Source organism: Venturia canescens, unplaced genomic scaffold, assembly GCF_019457755.1.
Source record: "Venturia canescens isolate UGA unplaced genomic scaffold, ASM1945775v1 PGA_scaffold_41__1_contigs__length_49250, whole genome shotgun sequence".
Lineage (NCBI taxonomy): Eukaryota > Metazoa > Arthropoda > Insecta > Hymenoptera > Ichneumonidae > Venturia > Venturia canescens.
Window position 1 is genome coordinate 1 of NW_025108607.1, and position 10,000 is coordinate 10,000.

A 10,000-nucleotide genomic window follows, 5' to 3' on the forward strand; every position below is an offset into this window, starting at 1 on the left:
TTGTTGGAGGCCGAGCCTCAGCTCGCGACTGTGCTGCTGCGCAATGGGCGAGTCCTCCTGGGCTGGCACTCGTGCGCCGTGCGGGACTACGTCGAGGCGGACCGGTGCTTCCGGTGCCCTCGGCTTCGGCCACTCGGCGGCGTCCTGTCGCAAGCGCACGGTGACGTGCGGCTGGTGTGCCGGTGATGGCCACGTGGCCGCCGGTTGCCCGGCGAGAGGGGGGCCTCCCTGCTGTACAAACTGCAGGGAGCACGGCCTAGGCGCTGCCCATGGCGCGCTGGACGGCACGTGCCCCCTCTACCAGGAGGAGCTCGCCCTGGAAAGGGCCGCTGTGGCCGGGGAGCGGGACCGCCCCAGGGCCCCCCCGGCTGGTGACCCGAACGCCGGAAATGGCTAGCCAGCACCCTGAGCCGGTAGTTGCCGGTGGGCTGGGCGACCCGGAGTCACAGAGACTCCGGGTCCTCCAGTTAAACTGCCGGCGTTCCCGGGGGGTGATGGCTGAGCTCGGCCAAGCTCTCGTCGAGGGCCGCTACGCCGCTGCCCTGCTGCAGGAACCATACCTCCGTCGGGGGGGGTTCGTGGCGGGGCTGCCGGCCTGGATGCGGGTCTTCCAGAGCGGCGACGGTAAATCCGCCGTCGTTCTCGCGGACGACAACCTTGACGCGACGGTGGTTGCGGTGCCTGGTGACGGGGGTGCGACGGTGTGGGTACGCGGTGTTTTTGGTACAATGTACCTATGCTCCGTGTACTGCCGGCATGGGGTTCCTCTCGACAGCTATTTCCAATATTTGGAGTGGGTGTTTACCCACCTGCGAGAGGCCCCCGTGTTGGCAGGCATGGATGCGAACGCCGTGTCCCGCCTGTGGCACTCCAAGAACCGGTTCCGCGGCCATCAGAACGCAGCGCGGGGTGGCGAGTTCGAGGCGTTCATAGTCGCTCGCGACTTGGAGGTCCTGAACGAGCCATCCCGGGAGTTCACGTTCGACGGGCCTGTCGGTAGGTCGGACATCGACGTCACTCTGGGTAAGGGTGTTGAGCGAGTGTACACGGTTGGGTGGGAAATCCTGCCGGACCTGATACACTCGGACCACAATGCAATTTGTGTGACCCTTGCTCGGAGAGACGGCGGTGCGGATCTTCCGCTGCCTGCGCGCAGGTGGCGGACCGTTGGCGTGAACTGGGAAGCGTACGGCGCCGCCCTGGCCCAGGCTGCGGTGGACGTCGATCGCGATGCGTTGGCGCTCGAGGGGCCTGTCGCCCTGGCAGAGGCGGTCACGACCCTGGTTCAGGGCGTGAACGATGCCCAGCTAGGTGCGGCGGGTACATGTCCGCGACGGAGATCTCGCTGGTGGTGCCGAGAGCTCACCTCGGCGAGGCGACTCGCCAGGCGAAGCAGGGTGGCCCTCCAGCGGGCCCGAAGACGAGAGGCTCCAGCGGAGGAACAGGCGGAGCTCCGGGGTGCCTATAGAAGGCTGTACCGGAGTTACCACTGCCTGGTCCTCCAAAAGAAGGAGGACAACTGGCGGGAGTTCGTGGGCGAGGTGGGCAACGCTGACCCTTGGGGATCCGCTTATAGGATCCTCAGGGGCCGGCGGGGCCCTGTCGACATCGGCGGAGTGAGGGTTGGGGGGGTGCTCGCAACCTCCTGGGAAGCGAGCGCCAGGGCGCTGTTGGAGCGTTTCTTCCCGCGGCTTCCCATGCGGGAGCCCCGGGAGGAGCCGGTCCACCCGGTGCCTGACCCCCCGGCCCCCGTGACGCTGGTGGAGATGAACCTCGCCCCTTAGGAAGATGAAGGGGAGGAGCGCGCCTGGGCCCGACGGGATAACCGTCGGGATGGTCCGTGCGCTGGCCACCTTCGTGCCGGGCCTGATGGTGGCCATGTACAACGGATGCTTGGAAGCTGGAGTGTTCCCACCCCAGTGGAAAAGCGCCCGTGTCGTGGCCATCCTGAAGGGCCCCGGGAAGCCGCCCGACGAGGCTGGGTCGTACCGACCGATCAGCCTCCTTTCGGTCCTGGGCAAGCTGCTGGAAAAGATTTTGGTGATGAGACTGGAGGGGAGGGAGGTCCACTCCCTTTCCGACCGGCAGTTTGGTTTCAGGGCCGGTAGGGGCACCGAGGATGCGTGGCACACGGCGATGAGGGTGGTCGAAGAGTCCCCCCACAACTATGTACTTGGTACGTTTGTGGATTTCAAGGGGGCCTTCGATCACCTGAGCTGGGACACGATCCTCGGGATCCTGGGCGCCGCCGGATGTCCTGAAATGGGCGTCTGGCGGAGCTTCTTCAGCAATCGTCGGGCCTTCATGGCTTCCCGGTACGACCGGGTTGAGCTGGGTGTCGAGCGGGGCTGCCCTCAGGGGTCAATGTCGGGGCCGATTCTATGGAATCTGGCTCTGGACCCCCCTGTTGCGGCGGCTCCGTGAGGCCGGCATTGAGGTCGTTGCCTATGCCGATGACACGCTCCTGATCTCTTCGGGGGACTCGCGCCTGAGTGTCGAAACTCAGGCCTCCGCGTCCCTCGAGGTGGTGAGGGAGTGGGGTGCCAGTGCCGCGGTTGAGATCTCTCGGGACAAGACCGTGTGCATGGTGCTTCGCGGGAAGTTCGCGAACACCAGGTACCCCAGGGTCCTCCTGGGCCGGGACATCGTGCCCTACAAGAGGGAGGTCAAGTACCTGGGAGTTCTCGTAGGTGAGCGGCTCGATTTTGAGCCCCACTTGCGAGAGCTCAATGGGAAGATCCTCTCGCTTGTGGGGCAACTGCGGCGGGTGATGCGGCGAGATTGGGGCCTCCGGCGCCGGACCATCGGCTCCTGGTACCGGGGGCTCTTCGTACCGTGCGCGCTGTATGGTGCCCCGGTTTGGGGCGGCTTCGTGAGGGCGAGGGCGACGGCAAGAGCGCAGCTCAACAGGGCTCAGCGCTCGGTCCTCCTCGCCACACTGTTCGTCTGCCGGACTGTTTCGACAGAGGCGATGACGGTGCTCATGGGCGAGCTCCGTGGGACTTAGAGGCGAAGCTCCTCGAGGCAGTGTACTGCCTCAGGAAGGGTTTGCCGGTCCCCTGGGGGCCCGACGGAGTTAATGGCGGGGAGGTACCCACGACCAAGGCCCAGGCGCGCGAGGCGGTCTGGGCCGAGTGGGGGGTGCGTTGGCGGGATTGCCCGAAGGGCGGGACGACCCGCCTCTTCGTTCCCGATCCCGCGGTGCCTGCGAAGCTCCTGAGGGGGAGTTGCTTCGGCCTCCAAACGGGTTACTTGCTGACGGGGCACGGGTCGCTGAATGAGTACCTCCACCGGAGAACTCTCGAAGCGACCCCGATGTGCCGGTGCGGAGAGGCCGAGGAGACTTCCCCTCACGTCCTGCTGGATTGCCGGTTGTACGGGGAGCGGCGAGGCCTGTTAGGCATGGGTGTCCGGCGGGGCGATGACGGTGCCTGGGAGCTTCAAGGAGTTTTCCAATCGACCGAGAGATTCCAGGCGCTGAGGAGCTTCGCGGGCTGGGCCTTTGACGAAAGGGCCCGGGCCGCCGAGGATTAGGCAGGAAAGGAGGTTCACGCAGGGGAGGGTTCAGTAGGCTGCTGGCCTCTGGCCCTTTCGGGTCTGGCGCACCCGCGTACCCGAGCTGGCCGACCGCTGCCTGGCTGGCTTAGAGCCTTATGCGGAGCAGGCCGTGTAGGCCTGCGAACGTCCGACCAATGACGCAAGATTGGTACCGCGGGGGCCGGGAAGCCCGGTGACCGCTAACGCGGCCGCCGCCCGGCCAGTGAGGTTGGACTCGCGGGGGCAGTGGTTAACGCGTGTGAGTTGCGCAACATCTCAACTCGGGTGCGGTCCTGCATAGGCCGCAGGGAGGTTGGAAAGTACTCCCCCCTTTGCCAAGGGGCCTGTCCGGGCTAAGCCACCGGTCAGGAATTGGCAGCCGCCTCGGTTCTGGCACGGTGCATAACGCGCGTGCAAGGATCCGGGGCGGTGCGCTGGTTGGGCGTGATCCCAACCCCACGCACTTGGGTGCCGTGTCGTATGCCGAGAGGCGGAGACGGCACGTTAAATACAAATAGGTGAATTACTGTCCCTATCTCCGACGACGAAGAACCATAATTTCCTTTAGATATCGTCAACGCAAGCATGAGCGAGCTACGTAAAATCTCTCGGTCGGTGGACGCCCGGTGCGGGCGTCGCACGACCGACGAAATATTTCGCCCAATTTCAAGGTACCTGGGCACGTAGCTGCGCATTTTCCTCGACGCACGCCATCGAGGGAACGAACGTCGTCGGGAGACGTAGCGAAACTCGTCTCGTAGGGTCTAACGGGGAAACGAGAAATCCTCGGTCGGTGGACGCCCCGTGCGGGCGTCGCACGACCGACGAAAAAAAGTCAGCACAATTACAGAGTCTCTGGGCACAAAACCGCGATGCTTCGTCTACGTAGGCTATCGGAGAAACGCGAATTTGGGATCGTCCGAATATCTCGAAAGTTGCGTATCTTGTGAGTTTACTCGTCGCTCTTGACGCGTGTTGCGGTCGAACGGGTAAACGGCGGGCTTGGATGCTCGCTCGAATCTTGAGTCCAATCCCACCGGATCGTCCACGTGTGCGTAACATTTGGTTTAACGAAATTCCCACTGTCCCTATCTCCGACGACGAAGAACCATAATTTCCTTTAGATATCGTCAACGCAAGCATGAGCGAGCTACGTAAAATCTCTCGGTCGGTGGACGCCCGGTGCGGGCGTCGCACGACCGACGAAATATTTCGCCCAATTTCAAGGTACCTGGGCACGTAGCTGCGCATTTTCCTCGACGCACGCCATCGAGGGAACGAACGTCGTCGGGAGACGTAGCGAAACTCGTCACGTAGGGTCTAACGGGGAAACGAGAAATCCTCGGTCGGTGGACGCCCCGTGCGGGCGTCGCACGACCGACGAAAAAAAGTCAGCACAATTACAGAGTCTCTGGGCACAAAACCGCGATGCTTCGTCTACGTAGGCTATCGGGAGAAAGGCGAATTTGGGATCGTCCGAATATCTCGAAAGTTGCGTATCTTGTGAGTTTACTCGTCGCTCTTGACGCGTGTTGCGGTCGAACGGGTAAACGGCGGGCTTGGATGCTCGCTCGAATCTTGAGTCCAATCCCACCGGATCGTCCACGTGTGCGTAACATTTGGTTTAACGAAATTCCCACTGTCCCTATCTCCGACGACGAAGAACCATAATTTCCTTTAGATATCGTCAACGCAAGCATGAGCGAGCTACGTAAAATCTCTCGGTCGGTGGACGCCCGGTGCGGGCGTCGCACGACCGACGAAATATTTCGCCCAATTTCAAGGTACCTGGGCACGTAGCTGCGCATTTTCCTCGACGCACGCCATCGAGGGAACGAACGTCGTCGGGAGACGTAGCGAAACTCGTCACGTAGGGTCTAACGGGGAAACGAGAAATCCTCGGTCGGTGGACGCCCCGTGCGGGCGTCGCACGACCGACGAAAAAAAGTCAGCACAATTACAGAGTCTCTGGGCACAAAACCGCGATGCTTCGTCTACGTAGGCTATCGGGAGAAAGGCGAATTTGGGATCGTCCGAATATCTCGAAAGTTGCGTATCTTGTGAGTTTACTCGTCGCTCTTGACGCGTGTTGCGGTCGAACGGGTAAACGGCGGGCTTGGATGCTCGCTCGAATCTTGAGTCCAATCCCACCGGATCGTCCACGTGTGCGTAACATTTGGTTTAACGAAATTCCCACTGTCCCTATCTCCGACGACGAAGAACCATAATTTCCTTTAGATATCGTCAACGCAAGCATGAGCGAGCTACGTAAAATCTCTCGGTCGGTGGACGCCCGGTGCGGGCGTCGCACGACCGACGAAAAATTTCGCCCAATTTCAAGGTACCTGGGCACGTAGCTGCGCATTTTCCTCGACGCACGCCATCGAGGGAACGAACGTCGTCGGGAGACGTAGCGAAACTCGTCACGTAGGGTCTAACGGGGAAACGAGAAATCCTCGGTCGGTGGACGCCCCGTGCGGGCGTCGCACGACCGACGAAAAAAAAGTCAGCACAATTACAGAGTCTCTGGGCACAAAACCGCGATGCTTCGTCTACGTAGGCTATCGGGAGAAAGGCGAATTTGGGATCGTCCGAATATCTCGAAAGTTGCGTATCTTGTGAGTTTACTCGTCGCTCTTGACGCGTGTTGCGGTCGAACGGGTAAACGGCGGGCTTGGATGCTCGCTCGAATCTTGAGTCCAATCCCACCGGATCGTCCACGTGTGCGTAACATTTGGTTTAACGAAATTCCCACTGTCCCTATCTCCGACGACGAAGAACCATAATTTCCTTTAGATATCGTCAACGCAAGCATGAGCGAGCTACGTAAAATCTCTCGGTCGGTGGACGCCCGGTGCGGGCGTCGCACGACCGACGAAAAATTTCGCCCAATTTCAAGGTACCTGGGCACGTAGCTGCGCATTTTCCTCGACGCACGCCATCGAGGGAACGAACGTCGTCGGGAGACGTAGCGAAACTCGTCACGTAGGGTCTAACGGGGAAACGAGAAATCCTCGGTCGGTGGACGCCCGGTGCGGGCGTCGCACGACCGACGAAAAAAAGTCAGCACAATTACAGAGTCTCTGGGCACAAAACCGCGATGCTTCGTCTACGTAGGCTATCGGGAGAAAGGCGAATTTGGGATCGTCCGAATATCTCGAAAGTTGCGTATCTTGTGAGTTTACTCGTCGCTCTTGACGCGTGTTGCGGTCGAACGGGTAAACGGCGGGCTTGGATGCTCGCTCGAATCTTGAGTCCAATCCCACCGGATCGTCCACGTGTGCGTAACATTTGGTTTAACGAAATTCCCACTGTCCCTATCTCCGACGACGAAGAACCATAATTTCCTTTAGATATCGTCAACGCAAGCATGAGCGAGCTACGTAAAATCTCTCGGTCGGTGGACGCCCGGTGCGGGCGTCGCACGACCGACGAAAAATTTCGCCCAATTTCAAGGTACCTGGGCACGTAGCTGCGCATTTTCCTCGACGCACGCCATCGAGGGAACGAACGTCGTCGGGAGACGTAGCGAAACTCGTCACGTAGGGTCTAACGGGGAAACGAGAAATCCTCGGTCGGTGGACGCCCGGTGCGGGCGTCGCACGACCGACGAAAAAAAGTCAGCACAATTACAGAGTCTCTGGGCACAAAACCGCGACGCTTCGTCTACGTAGGCTATCGGGAGAAAGGCGAATTTGGGATCGTCCGAATATCTCGAAAGTTGCGTATCTTGTGAGTTTACTCGTCGCTCTTGACGCGTGTTGCGGTCGAACGGGTAAACGGCGGGCTTGGATGCTCGCTCGAATCTTGAGTCCAATCCCACCGGATCGTCCACGCGTGCGTAACATTTGGATTAACGAAATTCCCACTGTCCCTATCTCCGACGACGAAGAACCATAATTTCCTTTAGATATCGTCAACGCAAGCATGAGCGAGCTACGTAAAAATCTCTCGGTCGGTGGACGCCCGGTGCGGGCGTCGCACGACCGACGAAATATTTCGCCCAATTTCAAGGTACCTGGGCACGTAGCTGCGCATTTTCCTCGACGCACGCCATCGAGGGAACGAACGTCGTCGGGAGACGTAGCGAAACTCGTCTCGTAGGGTCTAACGGGGGAAACGAGAAATCCTCGGTCGGTGGACGCCCCGTGCGGGCGTCGCACGACCGACGAAAAAAAGTCAGCACAATTACAGAGTCTCTGGGCACAAAACCGCGATGCTTCGTCTACGTAGGCTATCGGGAGAAACGCGAATTTGGGATCGTCCGAATATCTCGAAAGTTGCGTATCTTGTGAGTTTACTCGTCGCTCTTGACGCGTGTTGCGGTCGAACGGGTAAACGGCGGGCTTGGATGCTCGCTCGAATCTTGAGTCCAATCCCACCGGATCGTCCACGTGTGCGTAACATTTGGTTTAACGAAATTCCCACTGTCCCTATCTCCGACGACGAAGAACCATAATTTCCTTTAGATATCGTCAACGCAAGCATGAGCGAGCTACGTAAAATCTCTCGGTCGGTGGACGCCCGGTGCGGGCGTCGCACGACCGACGAAAAATTTCGCCCAATTTCAAGGTACCTGGGCACGTAGCTGCGCATTTTCCTCGACGCACGCCATCGAGGGAACGAACGTCGTCGGGAGACGTAGCGAAACTCGTCACGTAGGGTCTAACGGGGAAACGAGAAATCCTCGGTCGGTGGACGCCCGGTGCGGGCGTCGCACGACCGACGAAAAAAAGTCAGCACAATTACAGAGTCTCTGGGCACAAAACCGCGACGCTTCGTCTACGTAGGCTATCGGGAGAAAGGCGAATTTGGGATCGTCCGAATATCTTCGAAAGTTGCGTATCTTGTGAGTTTACTCGTCGCTCTTGACGCGTGTTGCGGTCGAACGGGTAAACGGCGGGCTTGGATGCTCGCTCGAATCTTGAGTCCAATCCCACCGGATCGTCCACGTGTGCGTAACATTTGGTTTAACGAAATTCCCACTGTCCCTATCTCCACGGGTGGGTGGTGTAGACCACATGGCACTCACCCTTAAAGCTCGCGGGGTCGTCTACGACCTTTGCGAACAGTGTCGGGTCAGCTGCAAAGCAAAGTAGCGGGCTCGCGTTCATTCGTCGATATGTGGGAGGGGGTTAGCGCTGAGCGCCCTCGACCGTGACTCGTCCGATGCATAGCATCATGGTCGTGGAGGGAGCTCCACCAACACGAGTAGACTTGTCTATCCTCACGAAAGTGAGGTGAAGGTGTGCGGAGGTCCTGTTCAGCTCGATAGGTGTGTCTGCCCGTCCCTACTCTGAGCTGCAGGATCTGTCGGTGAACGATGTGTTGATAAGCGGGTTTCGCAGGGGAGGATCCAGGCGTCTTCGTGACCCGGTCCTTTCGGGCTTGGCGCTCCCGCGCACCCGAGCTGGCGTTGCCACCGCCTGGCTGGCTAGGAGCCTAAAGTGGAAGTAGGTCATGCTATGACCTGCGAGTGTCTGACCAATGACATGCAAGATTGGGACCATGGGGACCGGGAAGCCCCTTCGGCGACTTCGGTCGTCGTTGCCCGGTCAGATGGGTTTGGCCTCGTGGGGGCAGTTGGTAGCGAGCGTGTGAGTTGCGCTAAAAATCAGCTCGGGAGCGGTCCCTCCTTAGGCCGTAGGGAGGTCCTAGAAAGTACTCCCCGCCTTACCAAGGTGTCTGCTCGGGCTAGCCCCCGAAAGGAAAATTGGGAGCCACGTGTGGCGCGCTGATACGGCGTATCCGGACCCCTCGCACTTGGGTGCCGTGTCGTAAGCCGACAGGCGGAGACGGCACGTTAAATACAACAGGTAGACGTATGTCCCTATCTCCGACGACGAAGAACCATAATTTCCTTTAGATATCGTCAACGCAAGCATGAGCGAGCTACGTAAAATCTCTCGGTCGGTGGACGCCCGGTGCGGGCGTCGCACGACCGACGAAAAATTTCGCCCAATTTCAAGGTACCTGGGCACGTAGCTGCGCATTTTCCTCGACGCACGCCATCGAGGGAACGAACGTCGTCGGGAGACGTAGCGAAACTCGTCACGTAGGGTCTAACGGGGAAACGAGAAATCCTCGGTCGGTGGACGCCCGGTGCGGGCGTCGCACGACCGACGAAAAAAAGTCAGCACAATTACAGAGTCTCTGGGCACAAAACCGCGACGCTTCGTCTACGTAGGCTATCGGGAGAAAGGCGAATTTGGGATCGTCCGAATATCTCGAAAGTTGCGTATCTTGTGAGTTTACTCGTCGCTCTTGACGCGTGTTGCGGTCGAACGGGTAAACGGCGGGCTTGGATGCTCGCTCGAATCTTGAGTCCAATCCCACCGGATCGTCCACGTGTGCGTAACATTTGGATTAACGAAATTCCCACTGTCCCTATCTCCACGGGTGGGTGGTGTAGACCACATGGCACTCACCCTTAAAGCTCGCGGGGTCGTCTACGACCTTTGCG